Raw genomic sequence first — 24,756 nt, forward strand, 5'->3', positions numbered from 1 at the left:
TGGGATGGTTTTTAACCTGACTCCATGCTCGTGACTCACAACAAACCCTTTGATTCTTGGTTGATCTGATCAAGTCTTGTCAATATCAATGGAACTTGGGTGTTGATATGGTGAAAACCATAATCCACCAAAATGGATGGTTGATCTTGATGATGACTTAATCCATCCCTTGACCTTTATTTGTGCTTGCCTTGTGTGTGATCCCTTATTTGTGATTGTTGCATTCATACATACATGCACATCATAACATTCATCACATAAAAATAAATTTTAAGGAACTGAGGTCTTATTTGCAGATATTTTCAGACCATGGATTATGGACGAAGGAATATTAAGAAGGACAATTTCAGATGTCCTAATTTGAAAGAGCTAAGGAAGCTATCATCTTTTGTATTAGATCCCTTGGACTTCAAGCAACGTCATGGAAAGATTTTACATGTGTTATCTGCTGATGTGGTTGAAGGACTCTTGAGTGTTTTGGTTCAGTTCTATGACCCTCTCTACCGTTGCTTCACTTTTCCCGATTATCAGATTATGCCTATTGTAGCGGTGTATTCGTCACCATTGGAAATATTAACTAGATCCAAGGTAAATCATACAAAGATAGAGTCGCCACCGCACTTCTATTTATCCAAAGGAATGGCTAGAAAGCGAACAAAAGCCTAAGAAGTTTTACAAAGAAAACTAATAAAAAGGATACAGAGATCTGGGTAAGGGGGTAATTATGTTGTGGGAAGGTGTTAGGCACCCACAACATCCTAGTTACTCCTAGGGAACCCTTTTCACAACTGTTGTATTATTATTTATTTATGAAATATTTTTGTGCAAACATTGATTGAAGAGATGAGAAAAGAATGTACAAGTTAGTTATTTTTGTGTTTGGATGGATGAACCCATTGCCTACGTACCTTTTCATGAAAGATAAAGATCAAAATGCCGTAGTTCGGCTAAAAGATTTCCAAAAAGTGAGTGGATTGATTTTAAACAAAAGCCTTAAGGTCTTTCATTATCAAAGGGAGAAAACTCGACCTGAGCCAACAATCCACCATGTGAGAATATCTTCGACATACTAGAGGGGTTAACCCTGTTATCAGTATGGAAGACTTACGATTCGATCACTAAGGATGAGGTGAGATTTACATCAACCGCTAAGATAATTCAGATCTATGGCTAATGTATGAAAACTTGATTAAGAAGTGGACAAGAGCCACAAAAGCAATTGAGTGAATGGAATTAACCAATTAGAATTATTCATAAAGATGATCAAAGTTGTCATTAAGTTCAATTCAGAAGAAGTATTGTGAAAATGAAGTTTGAAAATCAAAGGCCTAAGGCCTAGGTTTCTAGTTTTGAAAACAAGTGAGAATGTTTGCACAAAAGTTTTCTGGTTTGGGTTAAGGATGGAAACAAGGTTCAAGATTGAGCACAAAAGGGTTAAGGGACCAAGCCACAAATAGGAGTCGCTTTCTCAAGATCATAGAAATGATCCAAGGAAGTTCCTTTGGAATTAGGCAACACAAAGCAGTAAGCAAATAAGCAAGCTCAAAGGAGCAACAAAACTGGAAATGGATTGCCAATAAATGGTCTTACATCCAACTCCGAAACGAGATGGGAAACGGAGTGCCAATAAATGGTCTTACGTCCAACTCCACAAAGCAACATGGGAAACAAATAGCCAATCAATGGTCTTACATCTGACTCCACAAGAGAAAACAGAATAGGAAACAGATAGCCAATCAATGGTCTTACATCTGACTCCACAAAAGAAACAGAATAGGAAACAGATAGCCAATCAATGGTCTTACATCTAACTCCACAAAAGAAACAGAATAGGAAATGAAATGGAGTGCCAATAAATGGTCTTATATCCAGCTCCCCAAAAGGAACAGGAAACAGATAGCCAATCAATGGTCTTACACCTGACTCCATAAAAGGAAACAGAATAGGAAACAGATAGCCAATCAATGGTCTTACATCTGACTCCACAAAGCAACATGACAAATGCAAAAGCGATATGCAAAACAATATGCAAAAGCAAACACAAGCAATCACATCAATCAATTAGCACACTCTATACACAATCAAGAGGCTTAGACAAAGTTGGGCTTTAGTCAAAGGGTCATATCAACCTTGACAAACAAGCCAATACTGTTATGGGTGTTGAGACTCTTAACCACTGACATTGACCGTCAGGGTGAGCAGATGAAATGGGAGATGACGATTAGACCTCATAGCTCTTAACCCTGGCCAGGGTGAGCTTGAATCAAAGAAGGTGTGGGAGTCCAGAAAGAGGGACTCTATTCCACATGACTGACTCTATATACAATGATCTTGGGTTAGGTTCAAAAGCCTCAGTACGTAGTGCGAGCATAATGAACGACTCAAACGATTAGCAGGGGATTGATTGCAAATCCCTTCTATCTACCAATTGCCTCTTCACTTAGGAGGACTTGAAGTACCTGGCACAAATATAAACAATCACAGTCATTGCCTCTTAAGGAGGACTTCAGTCAAATGCCTGCCAAACAGAAACGACAGGGCTTCCAGACTACATGGAGTTAGAGAAATTACCTAAGTGGTATGCCAACCACAAGCAAAGCAAAGCTCAAATAATGAGCTAAAGCAGCTAATGTACCTGTATGAAAAGCTAAACAATCAATATTCACATTCAGACAACCGAACAATTAACAACAGTCAGACATTCCCAATATGCACAACATGTAAGCCATAAGAGGCAAACACTCAAGTGAGTTAGCCACCAAAGGACCTACAACACAATAAAAATTAGTTAACCAAAGTAAATTGCATCTCAAGCAAGGAGATCACATCATCCATTAGAACTAATTGCTTGAACCTGAAATGCAAAGCTTAAAAGGTGAGTACAAACCGCTAGTGCAAAGACTAGGGTCAAAAGCAAAGCAAAAAGTCAAAACAGAAGTGGATATTCAACATGAAGCATCTTTAATCAAGCAAGAACATGCCCTAAAAATTACCAAGTCTAAAGCATCAAGCAAAGTCATCACATGAGCAAGATATGGCAAAGGCAATTACAAAGCACACAATTGGTCATCAAGAATGAAAATTCCATATTGAAACAGAAATGAATCAAACAATCATGAAAAATTTTATGTGCATACAACATGTCAAATACAAGCATCATGCAAAAAAATTGGAATCAGAAAAGCTCAATTGACCTAGGAATGAAAATGAACAAGCATAACATCAAATTGTGTGACACACATTGTCACACCATACATTCATGTGTCTAAAACAGAGATGAAATATGATAAAAATGCACAACCAAGCCTCAAAAATCATGTAACATGTTGGGAATCAGCATACCAAATTTCAAGTCAATTGGCCAATGTATGAGCATTTCATAATAGAATTGGTACAACATGTCACATTTGCATACATGTTCAAATAATAGTCCACCATTAAAAATCCAGAAATGATAAAATCATGAAATCACAACCACAAAATAGTAGACATCAAGATGAACATTTGGCAAAAAATTGGAAGTGATTTGGATTCATTTTCTATTTGTTATGATTTTTTGAAGTTGAAGAAAATATTGAAATATTAAAAGAAATATGCATGATAAATTGGAGGGAAATGGAAATGATTGATTAATTTGAAAAAAACGCTGCTAGTGAGAATCGAATCGTGTACACCAAAAATCAAGCGCTAGAACAAATAAATCCATAATTTGCTGAAGGTGGGAATCGAATGGTGGTGCGTTTTGTACAAAACGCTGCGCTTCACTAATGAAGTGGCGCCTAGTCACAGTCAATGTACATGTGGAAACAGTCAAAGAAAGCATGGCCTATCATTTTGACATGAGGACGCACGCGTGGCGCACATAGGGCAAACCCTAACGCTTGCATCAGAAGCGCCTGCCACTATTCACACGCGGAGGTTGACGGTGGTTTCCACCGTCTTCCTCGTTGAGACCGGCGAAGCTACAGTGCACACAACCAAAAAAAATTCCAGAATCCAGCAATATATACATGGTTCGAAAGCTTGTCTCATGTACAACACGAATCCAGCATTAATTAAGTCTAATTCATCAAGTATCAAGCAGATCGAAGCAAAACAGTTTGATCTATAAAACTTCAAGTCATCGTATCTCATGCAATATTCAACCAATTCAAATTCTAAAAGCATCAGGATAATCAGCATGGAAAGATCTATCTAATCATGGCAATGGATTGAAGAAACGTGAGATTCGAAATTTCACCTTCTTGAAGAGCAGTATGAGAAAACAGTAGATTCGAGCTCCAAAAGTGTCCAGATCTCCTTCTATATTGATGACTTGAAGCTTTATGTATGAATTGAAGCTTGAGATGGCTTGGATCTATCTCAGATTTCAGCTTCCATCTTCATGTTCTTGAGCTTGATGTGCTTGATTCTGGCTCGAATTCTTCAAATAAATTGCCAAATCCTACTCAATGACACATGATAAACCAGAATATGCAAGAAAATTACTATGCTATGTGAAGAATTTTGAAGTTTCAATTTGGAGAAAAATTTGGAGGGAAAGAAAATTTGAGATCTAGAATGTGATGTTCTGAACAATTCTGTTATGATTAAGGCTTTATATGACATGTTAATCACTATGAATAATTAATTAAGCAATGGTTAATGAAAAATTAGCAAGATATAAGGTGTAGTGCACAAATGGTAAAATGCACCCTATGCATGGTGAATGAACCTGAACAGTACCATGTGCATGTGTAATTTCACTTAAAATCAATTCATGAACACAATGGCAATGGTATTAATCATGTATGATGCACCAAATTTGAATTATGCATTTTCCCTCCGAAATGAACATGCATGGGCAAATGATCATATGAATAAATTTCATGCAATGTAGTGATGGATTTGGAAATTATAGGTCATGAGAAGCAATATGCAAAAAGAGGCACTCAATTTGGAGCTTTGGATCAAAAGTTATGGCATCTTGAACTTCCATGCACACTTGGCAATCATTTGATCATAACTCCTCAACCATTCATCAGATGCTCATGATCTTGGACTTTTTGGAAATGGGAGAGAGAGATCTTCAACTTTCATGTTGGACAAAAATTCATTTGAAGCTTCTTTGATGTTGGAAAGTCAAGTTGAATGTGATCCAAAAACTTGCCATTTTTGGAAACTTGAAATTACAGGTCACTTTCCATTTTGGGAAACTTTTGATTTGACTTCAAAATCTTCAAAGTAGAGGTTTAGCATGATGAATAAGCCTTGTTTGAACATGAATGAGATGAAGAAATTCAATTCCCACACTCAAAGCCTTCAATTGACTTTCAGTTGACTTGCATTGGTCCTTAGATGACCTGAAAATGTTCTGAAGAACTTGGGCCTTAACCACTTGATGAATTTGCTTCAAGATGAACCTCTAGCTCACATAAGTTTAATATAATGTCAGGAGGTCCTCATACCAAGAAAATACCATCTGCTCTTGTACAAAAGGAAAACCTTGAATTGCCTTGACTTGTGGCTGCTTAGACTGCAAAACAAATGTTAGATGACATATTTTTGGTACTTTTGGTTAGTGATTAAAAGAAAAGCAATGATATACAATGCAAGCAATGCTTGGGGATCTAGAACCACTCTCAGAAAGATCCCATCCATAGGGAAGGAAGGCAAGATGCTCAAAGATCCTTGAGACTATGTAATGCTATGGTATGATGCCATGAGGGATCTTAGGCACAAAATTGGGGTCTTACAGATGCCCCTATTTAAGATCATTCTAGCCGGAGAAGTGAAGGTTAAAATCTTTGTCTTGACGAGGTAGAATGAGCTTAAATAACAACAATGAGACAAATTTTGGTCCCTGAGAGACCTCATGATGCAAATGTACGAATGCAAAACAAACAAAACTCTGTGGGGATACGGGTCCACAAAGAAGAAGAGAAAATCAAGAGAAAAGACAAATCCACAGGAACGATGCACTTCCTAGTGGAACAGAGACTCTGACGGGACTCTTATGGGGATAAAAGAAAATAATGCATGAGCAGGACACGACTTGAAACTGGAGAATTTACTGGGGAGTAAAAGACTGACACTGGGGAAAAGATTTCCAAAGGGAAACACATCCGATGGAAAGACTCAAGCTGACTCAAAGATGCGTGTGCTGGGAACTACGCCAACATAACAAGACTATCCACAAAGGATACTTCGGATGAAAATCCGGACTCAGACTGGGGAAAGAGCTGTCAAGACAACTCTGCCGGGAAAATGTATGTACTGGAAAGTTATGCCAATACAGCAAAAAGCGAATTACAACAACCCCGTTGGGGAAATCTAATAAAGACTCTCCAGGGGAAGCAAAAGGATGAGATGTTACCGGTTAGTGAGTAACAAACTCGGGAAGAATGAATATCTAAGACCTATGTACGGGTGAGAGATATCAATCGACCAAATCATCTGAGGAAGACCTGAAAAAGGTATATTTCAACTCAGGGAAATCTGACTCCACAGGGGACCGAGGTCATAATAGGGAGTAGAAAGGAAGGAACACCAAGGATACCGGGTTGTAGGCATATAACAGGTGACCGACCAAGGCGTGAATTGGTGTGTGTTCCAAAACACTCATCATCCTGAAGAAAGTTGGAAAAGCAGACTTGTTTATAGGATGGACATTTGATTCTTAAAGAATGCGAATCTTACTCAGTTGGGGAAACAAACAAATGATTCAACCAAAGAGTGCATGAGATATATTATCCATAGCCGTCAAAACGTGGATAATATACTCGCATGGAAGATTATCCATAACCGGGTTGTAGGTTGTTAAAGTATAAATCAACCGAAATCGTGAATTGGTTTGTGTTCCAAAACACTCATCACCCTGAAGAAAGCTAGATGTCGCATACACGAAAAACAACCGGCGGGAAAAGACACAGAGCCGCCACCGTGCGTTATTTATCCCAAAGGAGGGAAAGGAAACGCTCGAAGTAAACCTGGAAAGGAAATGGTCTTACGACCAGAGATTGCAAGGATCGGGAGTCGGTTACGCAAGGGGAAGGTATTAGGACCCCCTCACGTCCGTCGTACTCGACGGGATCCACGCTCGAAAGTATAGAAGAAGGTTGCTAATAAAAACTGCTCAAAAACTGCACACTGGAACAAAACACAGATGAAAGAAAACGAAGAGAGCTGACTCGGCAGGATGTCGCATCCTGGGCCTACGTAGTTTATCAGACACAAACATCAGAGTCGATGTAGTTCGGGGAAACGGGAAATGTGCTCGTTAGGACATTGCATCCTATGCATACGTATCTTCTCTAACCAGAGGAAGAATCAGAGCACTCGTAGCTCGGCTAACGCACGCCGAAACAAAACATTGAAAGGAGACGCTGAGACGTCAAACGAAACACACACCAACGGAAACTGACTGCCAATTGCTGGACTTACATCCGACTCCGAACAAAGAAACGCAAACAGGAAGACGAATGCCAATCGCTGGACTTACATCAGACTCCTAACATACTACAAACATACGGGAAACCGGATGCCAATCGCTGGACTTACATCAGACTCCAAACAAACAACCGCCAACAAGAAACCGAATGCCAATCGCTGGACTTACATCAGACTCCAAACAAACACACACGGGAAGACGAAGGGTCTCGATTTCAACTAGGGCAAGAGAAAGGGGAGGTCTCGATTGCAACGAGGGCGAGAGACAAGGATTAAAGTTAGTTATCAGTCAAACTCGACAAGACATCGCATCTCGTGCCTACGTATCTCATCTGAACATGAGAATCAGAGTTGCCGTAGTTCGGCTAAACCATTTCTATTTGTTTTGTGTTTTTTAGGTGAACAACGTCACTGCGCAATCTACCGGATGCTCGACCTTGGGAGACTTACTCACCTGTAGTAGAAGGAGTAAACGTGTCCTTAAGAGGGGATAAAGTTTGTTTGTGTTTTAGGAAAGCTCACGCAAGAAAGGAAGTCCTAGACGAAGGAACCGTGTTACCTTAATTGTCATGCAAACGAGAGACTATGCGAAGTCTAGCAATCCTATGGGGATACAATCACACCACACACAAACACATACAGCATGAAGTAAACACACCAACAAGGGGGCTCAAACATCAAAGGTGAGGCTTTAGTCAAGGGGTCATATCAACCTCGACAAACAAGTCGGCTTTAGTCAAGGGGTCATATCAACCTCGACAAACAAGCCAACTGGAAGGGTATCTGAGAGCTCTTAACCACTGACATTGACCGTCAGGGTGAGCAGATGAAAGGTAATGAGGGTTGGACCTCATAGCTCTTAACCCGGGCCTGGGTGAGCTTCAATCAATGAAAACGTGGGAGTCCAGAATGTGGGACTCTACTCCACTTGACTGACTCTATATACAAGGATCTTGGGTGTTTATTCAAATGCATCAGCACGTAGTGCGAGCAAGATGAAAGACTCAACTGAATAGCAGGGGATTGATTGCAAATCCCTTCTATCTGCCAATTGCCTCTTCACTTAGGAGGACTTGAAGTACATGGCACAAATATAAACAAGCACAATCATTGCCTCTTAAGGAGGACTTCAGCCAAATGCCTGCCAAAAGAAACGACAGGGCTTCCAGACTACATGCAGTTAAAGGATGATTACCTAGGTGGTATGCCAACCACAAGCAAAGCAAAGCAACTCAAGCAATGAGTTAAAGCTACTAAAGTACCTGTAAAAAAATCAAACAAGTCAATATTCACATTCAGACAAACCAAATAGACAGTCAACAGTGAGACAACCAATATACACAATGTCAGTCAACAACTCAAGTGAGTTCATCACCAAGGAACCTACAACACAAGAAAGGTTAGTGGACAAAGAATTTTGCATCTCAATTCATGAGATCAACATCAACCATCAAGACTAGAAGCTTGAACCTGAAATGCAAAACTCAAAAGATGAGTACAAACCACTAGCATCAAGGCTAGGGTCAAAGGCAAAGTAAAAAGTCAAAACAGCAACCAATATTCAACATGAAGCATATTTATTCAAGTAAGAACATGTCCTAAAAAGGACCAAACCTAAATCAAATGGCAAAGTCATCAATTGCACAAGATAAGGCAAAAGGTACACAAGGTGATCACAATTGGACATGAAGAATCAAAATTCCATATTAAAACAGAAATGAATCAAACAATCATGAAATTTTTTATGTGCACATAACATGTCAGACACAATCATCATGCCAAAAATTAGAATCAACGGAGCTCAATTGACCTAGAAATGAAAATGGACAAGTATAACATCAAATTGTGTGACACACATTGTCACCCCCTACATTCATGTGTCTAAAACAGAGATGAAAAATGATAAAAATGCACAACCAAGCCTCAAAAATCATGCAACATGTTGGGAATCAGCATACCAAATTTCAAATCAACTGGCCAATGTATGAGCATTTCATAATAGAATGAATGAAGCATGTCACATTTGCATACATGTCCAAAGAAGCCAACACAATTAAAATTCCAGAAATGAGAAAATCATGAAATCGCAACCACAAAATAATAGACATTCACATGATCATCTAGGAAAAAATTTGGAATTATTTGGATTAGTTTTCAATTTGTTATGGATTTTACAATTTGCATGAAATAAAAAAGAAATAAGTGTGAATCATGTGAAAAAAAATGTGAAAATGATAATTGAAATGGGAATTGGCAAAGTGCTACACGCAGGAATCGAAGCGAGGTACCAGGCGCATTCAAAACGACGCCGTTTTGGTTAAGTGGAGAATAAAAATGAAAAATGAAGAAATACACGTTGGGAGGATCGAACACGGAACTGGCGAGCGAAAGGTGCATCTACAGTGTCTTCATGCGCACGAACCAGAGAAGCCCTAGCTACAGTACGCACGCGGCCAAGGGCGGTTGTTTCCACCGTCTTCTTCATGAAGACGGTGGTGCTACAGTACACATATATTTTTTTTTGCAGAATTTTGTGTAGCTTACACCATTGGAACCGCCTTGATGCGTAGATCGTGAATCTACGTCTATTCATACATAAACTCAACGATCAAAGCAAATCGAGCCAAAACATTTTTCATGACACAACTTTAAATCACCATAACTCATGCAATTCTTATCCGTTTTCAATGAATTTTATATCAGTGTAATCAGCAATCCAAGATCTACAACATTATGGTAATAAAATGAAGAATTAGGAGGTTCGATTTCCAACCTTCTTGGAGAGTAGTGGATGAAAACAGTAGCTTCAAAGGCCGAGCAATGTCCAAATCTCCTCTATCACTTGCATAATGAAGCTTTAAACACGAATGGAAGCTTGAAATGGCTTGGATCTTGATTAAATTGCAACTTCCATCTTCATGTTCTTGAGCTTGATGTGCTTGAATCTTGATGAAAATCTTCAATTCAGAGCTTGATCCTTCATCAATTACACTCCATAATCCAGAATATGCAAGAAAATTACTATGTTATGTGAGGAATTTTGAAGTTTGAGATGAGAGAAAATTTGGAGGGAAAACTCAAATCTAGATCTAGAATGTGTTAGCATGAAAATTCTGTTACAATTAGGCTTTTATATGCTTCCTTAATCACTTTGCTAATGATACTTATGCATGGCTAATGAAAGTTTAATGCAAAATGAGGTGTTATGCACAATTGGAAAATTCACCCTATGCATGGCAAATATGAACGTGAACAGTAGCATGCATGGTCCAATTACACTTAAAATGAGCTTATGAACATAATAGGATTGGAATTAAACATGTATGATGCACCAAATTCAAATTTGGCATTTTCCCTCCAAAATGCACTTGCATGGGCAAATGATTATATGATTAAATTTCATGCAATGCACTGTTGGATTTGGAAAATATGAGTCATAAGGAGCATAATGCAAAAAGAGGCACTCAAATTGGAGCTTTGGATCAAAAGTTATGGCTCTTGGAAGTTCCATGCACACTTTGCAATCATTTGACCATAACTCCTCAATCATTCATCAGATGCTCATGATCTTGGACTTTTTGGAAATGGGAGAGAAATATATTCAACTTTCATGTTGGACAAAATTTCATTTGAAACTTCTTTGATCTTGGAAAGTCAAGTTGAAAGTGGTCCAAAAACTTGCCATTTTTGGAAACTTGAAATTACAGGTCACTTTCCATTTTGGGAAACTTTTGATCTGGCTTCAAATTCTTCAAGGTAGATGTTTGACATGATGAATAAACTTCTTTTGGACATGAATGAAGTGTCTCAAACCATTTCTCCACCTCCTAGCCCTCAGTTGACTTTCAGTTGACTTTTATGGCCCCTAGATGACCTGGCAATGCACTAATGACTTTGAGCCCCTAACACTTGGTCAAGTTGCTTCAAAATGAACCTTGATTCATATAAGCTCTCTAGAACAACCATAGGGCCTTCATCTCAAGGAAATACTTGCCCTTTTGCACTGATGAATCTCTTGATGCCAATGTGAAATGCAATGATGCAATGCAAGATGTAATGATAAATGACCTAAAAAATGAAATGAATGCATGAATGGGGGGTGCAAATTTGAGGTGCTACAGCTGCCCCTATTCAATCAACTGAGAACCTGAACTGATGAGAGCAACGGCTGTCAGACCTTCAAGGTAAACAGGGATTGAATACCAAAGAACCGTAGAATTTGCACTCTGCGGGGGATAACCAAAGAAACAGTCGACTTGATATACACTGATATCAAGGGAAGCGGGGCCATTTACCGATGGCGGCTGGTGGAACAGTCGACTTGATATACACTGATATCAAGGAAAGCGAGGCCATTTACCGATGGCGGCTGGTGGAACAGTCGACTTGATATACACTGATACCAAGGAAAGCGGGGCCATTTACCGATGGCGGCTGGTGGAACAGTCGACTTGATATACACTGATATCAAGGTAAGCGGGGCCATTTACCAATGGCGGCTTCGACTGGGGAGGAAGAGGTGTTTACAACTGGAACCAGACAAGACGTTTACCGACGACTCTACTGGGGATTTTGATATTTATCAAAGGAAGGATATATGACCAGACATTAACGATGACTGGAAAAAAAGATACACAACCAGACGTCAGCGGACGAATGGGAAAAAACTCGATGTTTACCGACATCGAAAGATGATGTTTACCGACACCAAAAGAAAGTACGACCAGACATTTACCGATGACTGGGAAGGAACTCGATGTTTACCGACATCGAAAGATGATGTTTACCGACACCAACAAAAAGGACGACCAAACATTTACCGATGACTGGAAAAAAGATACACAACCAGACGTCAACGGACGAATGGGAAAAAACTCGACGTTTACCGACATCGGAAGATGATGTTTACCGACACCACAAAAGGAACGACCAGACATTTACCGATGACTGGGAAAGAACTCGACCAGACATCAACGGATGAATGGGAGAAAGAAACCACGACCAGACACCAACGGACGAATGGGAAAAAACCCGATGTTTACCGACATCGAAAGATGATGTTTACCGACACCAAAAAAGGGACGACCAGACATTTAGCGATGACTGGGAAGAAACTCGATGTTTACCGACATCGAAAGATGATGTTTACCGACATCGAAAGATGATGTTTACCGACACCAAAAAAGGAACGACCAGACATTTACCGATGACTGGGAAGGAACTCGACCAGACATCAACGGATGAATGGGAGAAAGAAACCACGACCAGACGCCAACGGACGAATGGGAGAAGGAAACCACGACCAGACGCCAACAGACGAATGGGAAGAGAAACGAAGAGAAACCACGACCAGACGCCAACGGACGAATGGGAAAAGAAACCACGACCAGACGCCAACGGACGAATGGGAGAAGGAAACCACGACCAGACGCCAACGGACGAATGGGAAAGAGAAACCACGACCAGACGCCAACAGACGAATGGGAAAGAGAAACCACGACCAGACGCCAACGGACGAATGGGAAAGAGACTCGATGTTACGGACATCGAAAGATGATGTCTACTGACACCAAAAGAAAGGAGACCCACACGGGGATCAACACGACACCTACTGGCATCGTAAGAATGACATCTACATATGTCAAGACAAGGCCGGACACTTGCCGGGGACTACGCTGGGGAGTCACGCTTTCCTTTCGCGGACGGGTGAGGAAATAAACCTCTCTGGGGATTACTGATTCTGAACGCTGTAAAGAGCAACTGCTGCGAATGGGCCATACAGAAGTTGAACAACGATCCACCTCTACTGGGGATTACTGATTCAAGCTGCAAAGTGCGAGGGGAGGAAAACTCCTGCTGGGAAGCAAATGATCACTTTGCTGAGCACACGCTTCCTGATTCGATCTCCCAACTCTGTGGGGAATAGCACTGCTGGGGACGCTTGCTGATCTGTCATTCTCGAAACGGCAGAAAAACCCACTCAACTAGGGAGTCACTTGTTGGGAACACACCCACCTCTCAACTGTGCTGGGGAAACCAATTCTGAAATCGACCCAGATGACCCAACGTCATGATGCTAAAACTCCTCAGAGCAACATCTTCACCAACCCAACCAATTCTTGAATGGTAACCACGACTTAGTTTACGCTTGCAATGCTGATGCATGAGTTTTTTTTTCAGCGTAATGCTCCATAACCATGGAAATGCTACGCAATTAATGATGCAATATGCTATGCTTATCTAAATGATGAATGCATAAAAACATATCCCCCTCCGGGGACTCTACTGGGGAGCTCGAGGAACTCTGCTGAGGAACTCAATATTACTCCAATCTTCACCCTGCTGGGGAATAACACTGCTGCTGGGTAAAGGATAATCCTCACAGGGGATGATCTTCACTGAACCCGATCCGTTTGGGGACTTCGCTGGGGAAACGCCCCTCTCAACCTTGTTAGGAACTACAGCAAGCTCCAGACCTGGCTGAGGGGATTGCAAACTCAACCCTGCTGGGGATTACAGCACTTCAGACCTGGGTGCTGAGGAACAATCTACCCATTGATACCTCTGCTAGGGATATGGCAACTTTTGGGCTCGCTGGGGATGCTAACAGTCCTCAGACTTGCTGGGGAAATACTCTTCTCGACCCTGCTGGGGATTACATTCTCAACCCTGCTGGGGAAGATAACCAAGCTCAGGCCTGGTTGCCGAGGAAACACTGATCTCGAATCCGTTAGGGAGATAACGACCTCGAACCCGCTGGGGAGATACGGCCTATTTAACACGGAACACCCGTCGATTCGTCGAACACTGGTGTTCACCATTCCACCACAGTGTCGACCTTCCACTTTTGAGAGCTCCCAGGCTCATCCGGTCTCTTTGATTCATCACCTTGTATTCTCGACTTTTCTCTACTTCGAGACGATCGATCTCCTCAGATCCGGGCCAACTCTCTAATCCTCAGACTTTGAAGAGTCTTCTTGATTACCCTCTAGGATCGTTGTCATTCTTTCGCCGTCTTTTCACCGTTCCTCAATCCCTTGCCCCTGATCGGACTCTGCGGGGATCTCTTGTCAAAATGCTTCACATCACAACCTACAAGTGAGTGGAAATATCTAACAGCACCTGCAAAAGAGATCGTCAGATAAAAACGTGCCCCAGGCGTGCCAAAATTTAAACACCTAGGTAACTCAGGCTTCCGAATAAGATTTCACGTCTTCAATATCATAAACATGCATCAGACGGGACCTCTATGTTTTAAAATGCAAAGATTCTTTATCAAAATAAACGGATGTTTCTGCAATCAAAGCGGTAATGAAAACAAAAACCAAAATTATTTGACTGAACATGCACTTATTGATTGAACCAAAAGTGGCTCGTAACTGAACAACACAAAGGAAGCAATTCCTGAAAAGAGGTAATTGCGCACAAAAGGAAAAATCTATCCTAATGGCAATGTGAAACCACGATCTCATCGAGTTCCAACTCGGTTACACCCCATCTGTCCTCAAGACTCTCTGCACTTTTTGCCTTCTGAACAAGACGCTTCCAACCGATCTCTGCTGGGGACTATCCAGGTGTCTTAACCAAAGTACAAACGATTATGCTGGACGCAATTGTTCGTTTCAATCCCTCTTTTGCCTGGACCGCACTTTCGGGTTTTCAGTCCACCGGGATACCCATTTTTGCCCAAGCCGCCCTTGCGGGGTTTTCGACTTGCCGGGTGTATAGTTTTTTCTTGTTATTCCTAATTTTTGCTCGAACCTTTTCATTCATTTTTTTCGTTCGCCGGGATGCCCCTTTTTTCCTGGACTCTTTTATTCTTTTCGTCCAGCGGGTCAATTTTCACGAAGTATCTTTTAACTGCGTCCGCATTCACAGGGGATGGAGAATCCTCACCATCCATGGTCGTCAACAACAAGGCTCCGCCAGAGAAAACCTTCTTGACCACGAATGGACCTTCATAATTGGGTGTCCACTTGCCCCAACGACCGTTCTGAGGAGGAAGGATCCTTTTCAACACCACGTCTCCCACACGATACCCACGAGGTCGCGCCTTTCGGTCAAAAGCACGTTTCGTTCGCTGTTGGCACAACTACCCATGACAAACGGTTGCCAGCCTCCTTTTTCTCAATTAGGCTCAACTCTTCATACCAAGTCCTTACTCACTCAGCCTTTTCCAACTTTCATCCATCGGGACTCTCCATGATGGGATCTGGACCTCAATAAGTAATACCACTTCTATCCCATACACGAGTGAGAAAGGCTTTGCCCCAGTAGATGTACGCACCGAGGTTCAATACCCAGGATACTAGCTTCGTGTTCAGCCACACTGTTGGTGCACTCAAATGTCAGTCGGGCAGCAAAAGAAACGTGGGACCCCCTTTGGCGTAACCAAAGCAACACCAACTCTGTTACCATCCACGTTAACAACCCCATCAAACATCAGAATCCGTTCGGATTTAGGGTCGGGCCCCTCCTCCGGGATCGGTTCCTCACAATCTTTCGATTTGAGAACCTCGATGTCCTCATCAGGGAACTCAAACTTCATCGGTTGATAATCCTCAATGGGTTGCTGGGCGAGGTAATCAGACAATACACTCCCCTTTATTGCTTTCTGAAAGGTGTACTGAATATCGTATTCAGTCCAAATCATTTGCCCTCTCGCAACCCGTCCGGTCAATGCTGGCTTCTCAAAAATAGCTTCTCCAAAATATACTTGATCGGATCCATCTTGGAAATCCATAAAGTGGTATGAACCAGCATATACTGTCTTAGTCGGCGAGCAACCTATGCCAAAGTATAACAAGTTTTCTCAAGCAGTGAATATATTGTTTCACGGTCGGTAAACTTTTTGCTAAGGTAAATTGCATGCTCTTTTCGACCAGACTCGTCATGCTGCCCCATTACACACCTCATAGACCCCTCGAGGGCTGTCAAGTACAGAATTGACGATTGTCCCTCCTCAGGAGGCATCAGAATCAGAGGTTCCTATAAATTCTTTTATTTTTTCAAATGCCCCTTGGCAATCATTATTTCACCTGACCGTCTGATCTTTTCTCAATCACTTGAATATGGATTCACATGTGGCTGCTAGATGAAATGTGAACCGTGAAATGCAGTTCAACCTATCTAAGAAACCACGAACCTCCTTTTTCTGTTCTCGGTTCAGGCATTTCTTGTATTGCTTTTTTCTTTCTTTTTTTTCTTTTTTTTTTAGCAGGATCGACCTCGATTCCTTTTTCATTTACAATAAGCCCCAGCGACTTACCGGACCGCACCCCGAAAGTGCACTTATTTGACTTCAACCTCCGTTTGAATTGTCTCAACCGGTCAAACAACTTGGCCAGACCTACCAGATGCCCCTCTTCTGTTTGGGACTTTGCTATCATGTCATCCACATAGCATTCAATTTCATGATGAATCATATCATGAAGTAAAGTCACCATAGACTCTCTGGTAGGTAGCACCGGCATTCTTGAGACCGAATGGCATCACCTATAGCAACAAGTGCCCCATGGTGTGATGGACGTTGTTTTCTCCATATCATCTGGTGACATTTTGATTTGATCATAGCCAAAAAAGCCATCCATGAAGAAAAACACCGAGAACTGAGCCGTATTATCCACCAACACATCGATGTGATGTAATGGGAAACCATCCTCCGGGCTAGCTCCGTTCAAATCTCGGTAGTCCACACACATTCTCTCATTCACATCCTTCTTCGGCACCGGCTTCTGCTTCACTGGAGGACAATCTTCTCCCAATGGTAGCTTGTGCACAATGATATCGGTATCCCACCCTGGCATATCTTGATAAGACCAGGCGAAGATATCAACACTCTTTCGACAGTGCTACCATTCTGCTCTTGACATTCGCCTCCAAGGCGGCCCCAATTTTCACTTCCTTTCAGACCTCCTTGGTGCCCAGATTAACTACCTCAACTCGCTCCTCGTGCGGTTGAATCACCTTCTCCTCTTTTTTTAACATCCTGGCTAAATCCTTCGGTAGTTCACAATCTTCTTCGCCTTCTTCTTCGGCACGATAGATCGGATTGTCGAAGTCATATGAGGGTGTAACAGAATGGTTATCAATGAGATCCGGAGAATACAAAAGTCGGAACGGAGCCAATCAAAAGGAAGGAAAAATGCAAATAAACATTGCCATTTTTATTTTTTGTAAAAATAAATGAAAAACAGGGAACACCGTTTTTTATACAAAAACATCCATTTATTAATGATGCAAAATGTTGCAAAATGAAACACATGAGGTGGCCCTTACAATGGACCATTACGTTTCGGGCAAAACGTATGACTTTCATGCAAACAGAATTAAAAACAGAAATATTACTCTTCATGATGAGTGACAGTGATGATCTTTGAGGCCTTCCAGTTCCCTGGTACGCACGATTTTATCCACGAGTCCAGCTCGCAGTCACTGTCAATCTCTTTACCCACTGCGCAGGCGTGACCTGGTCTAGCATCCCAACACTAGTGAACGTGAACGGTTGACGATGTCCTCTATTTTGTCCAGACGAGTCTTGGCCTTCCTGATAACCAACCCCGAACCTATCAGCTTTTACCGTAATGTCTATCATTCTTCCCCAGCCTTGGGCTTCTCCGCTCTTCACCACTTCCATGGCCTGTTTGTAAGAAGAAATAGACAGCTTCTTCTCTTTCTCAGTAATAATGGCGTTCTCCATCTTGACGGCTTCAACTGCTTGACCTGGTGTTTCACATGTTACACCGTCCATTTCCACATCCATCATTCTTTGAATCATTTCCCTCATCATTAAACACCCATTTGTAACGACAACCGCACAACAATTATCACAACCAGGGAAAGCTCCACTCTTCATCAAATGCCTCTGGATCACAGACATTGGAGTTTTTAACTGATCCCCCTTCATCACCTCGGTTTTTCTCTTGTCCTTTGACATCACGTTCACCTCCACAGGACCATGCATTGTCACGGGGTTAGCATCAACATCCGGTGTCGGTGCAAAATTGATGGCTTTAGAATCCACCAAATCTTGAACGGCATGCTTAAAAGCTCTACAACCCTCAACATGATGTCCGGGTGCCCCAGAATGGAACTCGCACCTGGCGTTCTCATCGTAATTTGCAGGCCTCTGATGTAGTTCTACAGGAACCAATATCCTCGGCTGAACTAACCTAAGATCCCTCAACCTCTTAAACAGAAGGGTATAAGTCATGGATGGCTTATCAAACTGACGATTCGTCGTCCCCTTCTTCACTTGGCACCCAGCTTTCTGTGCTTTCTGTTGAGGTGGCTGCTGTTGCTGTTGGACAGATTGATTACTAGTAGGAATCGCTGATGTAGCAGCATACAGGTGGTAACGATCTCTACCATGTTCCTTTCTGGTATGCATACCACTTGATTCAACCTCCTTCTTGTGCTGACCATTACCAGAGGGCTTTTTTACTCCAGACGACAAAGCCTTTCCCTGAGTTTTCTTTGTTATCAGCCAATTTTCAATCCTCTCCAACCTCTCAGCCATTGCTTTCTGCCCCAAGGCGAGCCCTTGCACGACATTGAACAAATCCATCATCATCTCTTTCAATTCGAGCATGTCGGCGTTGGGTGGATCCATCAGCTTGGATTTGTTGCATCTGGCAGGATACCTGAGCGGAAGAGCTATGTGCACTTGGTTAGATACTGACACCTACAAAACAGAAAACAAGTTAATATGACTCACACATGCAATGTCTATCCGTACTAGGAACATTCGGTCCTTCGATTCTGGCTTCATCGAGACGGATAATAATTTGACAACAACATTCTGACATCTGGATCTCTCTCAACCAGGATCTCAATCAAAAGTGGACCATGAGTATGGATAGACATGGGTTGGATGCAGATGAATGCGAAATGGGAATGATGCAAATGCATGAAGGCAAGTCACTGTGCATCTTCCAAGCCATCTGAGGATCAACTGTACTGGACCAGTCTCTGAACTGATTTCAATCATTTGAGGGCCCGAGTAACCATAAATCCAACTCATGAGGTTCCGAAATAAACGGAACTGGAGGTTATATCACCCTCATCATAGGAAATCCACTGAACGGATGACAACACAATCCTCTGAACAAGTACCCTCAAATTCAACCCGGGGATCCGAAATAAACGGAACCCGCTGATAAATACCGCGGACAGAATTCCGGTGTCTCAGAAAGAAATATCCATAAATTTGACTGAACCAAAGTCACCATCACAGAATCACTGACGGAACCTGTACTTGTAGGAATCAAACCCTCCCCTCACAGGTGAAGTCTAATAAGGTCATCCTAAGGCAGATAATGGTCTCGACAATCGGGCAAGATACTCAACGGGTTTTCCCTTTCGGGTGTGCCGTTGCAGATCTCATAAGATCATCTAAACCAAGGATCCGGGAAAGAACGGTCACCGAAGTCAACAGCTCAAAAGAGATAATCCAACCTGAGTGGAATACTCCAAACGGAAGGATTCTCTCAACTGAACCTCGTCCGGCTGTGGTATGTCACATCTCCGCATCATGTCGTACAACATGTGAAGAGACGTGAGACCACGCTAATCCTAGGTGTATACTCGGCCTGGGTATTGGGCCTTGTAACACCCTTCTAAAATACCCCAAATATTTAATTAAAATAGCAATATAACATCAGAGTAATTATGCCCTTAAGGGTGTCACACAATCATTTCACACCATTTCCCAATAATATCCTGTCATGCTCATTTATTTAATCAAAATAAAACATTCGCATAATACGCAGCGGGTACAAACTAACAATATTCAAAACCATGTAATACACTACATGTAAAGTTGGTCAACAATCAAATGAAAACATAATAAAACATCCCGTCCCGATGTTACATCTACCAGAGCATGACCCACTAAAGAACTACACTAGACTTCAAGGACTAGCTTCTACTCAATCACTGCTCGTTACCTGAAAAATAGTTGTAAGGGTGAGTTCCTCAATCGATATAATAAGCATTATAAATTAACATGTAATGCCAAGTAATTTAACACATTAATCACCCTAATCACATCGCACATTCGGTAACGGCACCTCAATTCAAATATCATACTCAATACAAGTACAACTCATGCTCATACTCAATATCAACACAAACACACGTATAATATTGGAATACATCCATTCATATTATACGCCATACAATACAAATGCAATGAGACTCCATGCATGCGGTACCGACTCTTTATGAACATATAGTTCACCTCACCGTCCAAATCCAGGCACGGCTACCAAGCCCACTAGTCCCACTCATTTGAGACCTAGTGACTCACTCACTAATTCCTCACCATGGGAATTAGCTACCACCCCAAATGGGCCATGCTATGCACGCTAATCACCTAGCATGCAAACATCAAACAACAGTCCAAAATGACTAACTCACTAATTCCTCACCATGGGAATTAGCTACCACCCTAAAGGCCACAATGTGCATGCTAATCACCTAGCAATGCTAAATCATCAACCACAATTCAGGAATAGACATATGCTCACACTCTAAGCCATAAAACAGTCTATTCACAAATGCACACATAACTGATACATTCACAGCATCATGCATACCAACACACATCATCAGTATTTTATCACATAAGCATATCATATCATGCCAAATAACAACCACAGTATTAGCACACTCTACTAATACCTATACTACTCAAACCAACGGGAATGATCCCTAATATATCATACATCAGCTGAATTACGTTACTCAGCTGAACAGCTAAAAACTGCACAACAACAGCTCAGGAAAATCACAAGTCTGCCCATACGCGTATGCCCCATGTCCATACGCGTATGGCCCATTTCCTGGCCAAGCCCATACGCGTAACACCATCTCATACGCGTATGCTACGCGTACCACATCCCCATACGCGTACCAACAGAGACCAAAACTACGTTCAAAACATCATCTTCCTCGTTCATACGCGTATTGCCTAGTGCCATACGCGTACCAGGCCATCTCATACGCGTATTGCCTAGTGCCATACGCGTATGACCAGAAACCAGAATTTCCAGATCTGCAATGGCATTCTCTGCTACGAGATCTATCCAATTCAACCTTCCACAGTCCAATTTTACACATTATTCGTTCATATCATCTAACACACATCATATCTTATTCAATCTCACAAATCCTAACACTATTGCATCTAATTCCTACGAATTTCCTTCAATTATAATCCAAATTTCGTTCATCCAATATTTCACAATTTCATCACACATCATTCCAATCAGAGGTAAATCAATGGTTTATCACTACCCATGACATATTATCCCATAATACCCATTAAACGATGATAAACCCCCCTTACCTGAGTTAATCCAGCAAATCCTTCAGCTTCAAGTTCTTCCTCTCTTCAACCCTTGTTCTCTGGTTCGCTTTGCCCTTTTCCACTTTTCTGTCTCTTTTCCCTTTTCACGTGAAAAATAACTCCTTTTTACCAAATGGAACCTTTTTACTGATTTCTACTTTTATTCCAATAATAATAATAATAAAAATAATCCAATAATAATAATCCCAATAATATTCCAATAATTATTATTCCAATAATAATAATAATTCCAATTATTTAAGCAAATTAATAAATATATTATTAACTCGATTTAAATAATTATCTTATTTTATCGGGGTGTTACAACTCTCCCCCACTAAAAGAGTTTTCGTCCTCGAAAACATACCTCAAGCGAACAACTCAGGATAAGACTCCTTCATCTGACTCTCAAGTTCCCAAGTCACATTGCCACCTGCTGGTCCTTCCCAAACTACTTTCACCAAGGCAATCTCTTTACCCCGCAACTGCTTCAACTCTCGATCCTCAATCCTCATAGGTGATGTTTCAACAGTCAAGTTATCTCTCACCTGTACATCATCTACTTGGACCACATGCGACGGATCAGGAATGTACCTCCTCAACTGAGACACATGGAAAACCTCATGCAAATTCGCAAGTGACGGCGGTAAAGCGATACGATAGGCTACCTCCCCTATCCTCTCCAAAATCTGATAAGGACCAATAAATCGAGGTGTCAACTTCTTCGACTTCAAAGCTCGACCAACACCAGTTATCGGAGTAACACGGAGAAACACATGGTCTCCCTCTTGAAACTCAAGTGACTTCCTCCTCTTGTCGTGATAACTCTTCTGACGACTCTGGGCAATTCTCATCTTCTCCTGAATCATCTTAATCTTTTCCGTAGTTTGTTGAACAATCTTCGGTCCAACCACAGCACTCTCACCGGACTCATACCAACATAAAGGTGTCCGACATCTCCTACCATACAAAGCTTCAAACGGTGCCATACCAATGCTCGAATGAAAACTATTGTTGTAGGTAAACTCAATCAAAGGTAAGTAACAATCCCAAGCACCTCCCTTTTCCAAAACACAAGCCCTCAAAAGATCCTCTAGCGACTGAATCGTCCTCTCAGTCTGACCATCAGTCTGCGGATGATATGCAGAACTCAATCTCAGCTTAGTTCCCAAAGCCTTCTGCAAACCTTCCCAGAATTTCGATGTAAATCTAGGATCTCTGTCCGAAACAATACTCGACGGAATACCATGCAAACTTACAATTCTCTCAATATACAACTCGGCTAATCTCTCTAACGGATAATCCATTCTGATCGGAATGAAATGAGCCGATTTTGTCAATCTATCTACAATCACCCAAATAGCTTCAAAATTCTTACTTGTCCTCGGTAAACCAGAAACAAAATCCATACTGATACTATCCCACTTCCACTCTGGAATAGCCAACGGTTGTATTAGTCCAGACGGCTTCTGATGCTCAATCTTCGACTTCTGACAAGTCAAACAGGAATAAACAAAACTCGCAATTTCTCTTTTCATTCCCGGCCACCAAAATAAATTCTTCAAATCATGATACATCTTCGTAGCTCCAGGATGAATACTCAAGCCACTACGATGTCCTTCCTCAAGAATACTCTTCTTAAGCTCGGTAACATCCGGAATACACACCCGATTACCAAATTTCAAAACACCATTCTCATCAACTCTGAATTCACCACCTTGACCTTGATTCACTAGAGTCAACTTATCAACCGAAAGCACATCGGATTTCTGACCCTCTCTAATCTCATCCAGAATACCACTCGTTAACTTCAACATTCCCAGTTTAACACTATTGTGAGTACTCTCACACACCAAACTCAAGTCTCTAAACTGCTCAATTAAATCCAGTTCTTTAACCATTAACATAGACATATGCAATGATTTCCGACTCAATGCATCAGCTACTACGTTTGCTTTACCCGGATGGTAATTCAAACCAAAGTCATAATCTTTCAGAAACTCTAACCATCTCCTCTGTCTCATATTCAGCTCTTTCTGATCAAACAAATACTTTAAACTTTTATGGTCACTGAAAACCTCAAATCTTGATCCATACAAGTAATGCCTCCATAACTTCAGAACAAATACCACAGCTGCCAACTCTAAATCGTGTGTCGGATAGTTCCTCTCATGAATCCTCAGTTGTCTCGAAGCATAAGCTATAACCTGCTTATTCTGCATCAACACACCACCCAAACCCAACAATGAAGCATCACAGTAAACCTCAAATGATTCCGACGGACTTGGTAATATCAGAATAGGAGCAGTAGTCAACCTTCTCTTTAACTCTTGGAAACCTTCTTCACATTTTGAATCCCAAACAAACGCTTGCCCCTTTCTAGTCAACATCGTCAACGGTAACGCCAACTTAGAAAATCCCTCAATGAACTTCCTATAATAGCCTGCAAGTCCAAGAAAACTCCTTATCTCGGAAACTGACTTCGGAGCTTCCCACTTAGATACCGCTTCTATCTTAGAAGGATCAACAACAACACCATCTCTCGAAATCACATGACCAAGAAAACTAACCTCTTCTAACCAAAATTCACACTTAGAGAGTTTAGCAAATAACTTCTTTTCTCGTAGAATTCCTAAAACCACTCTCAAATGTTCAGCATGCTCTTCTTCAGATTTCGAATACACCAAAATGTCATCAATAAACACCACAACAAACTTATCTAGGTACGGATGGAAAATCCTATTCATATACTCCATAAATACTCCAGGCGCATTAGTCACACCAAAAGGCATTACAGAATACTCATAATGTCCATACCTTGTTCTGAAAGCAGTCTTCTGAATATCCTCAGTCTTCACACGTATCTGATGATACCCAGATCTCAAATCTATCTTGCTGAACACACTCGCACCAACCAATTGATCCATCAAATCATCAATCCTCGGCAAAGGATACCGATTCTTGATCGTCACTTTATT

The sequence above is a fragment of the Lathyrus oleraceus genome, chromosome 4 (genome assembly GCF_024323335.1).
Source record: "Lathyrus oleraceus cultivar Zhongwan6 chromosome 4, CAAS_Psat_ZW6_1.0, whole genome shotgun sequence".
Lineage (NCBI taxonomy): Eukaryota > Viridiplantae > Streptophyta > Magnoliopsida > Fabales > Fabaceae > Lathyrus > Lathyrus oleraceus.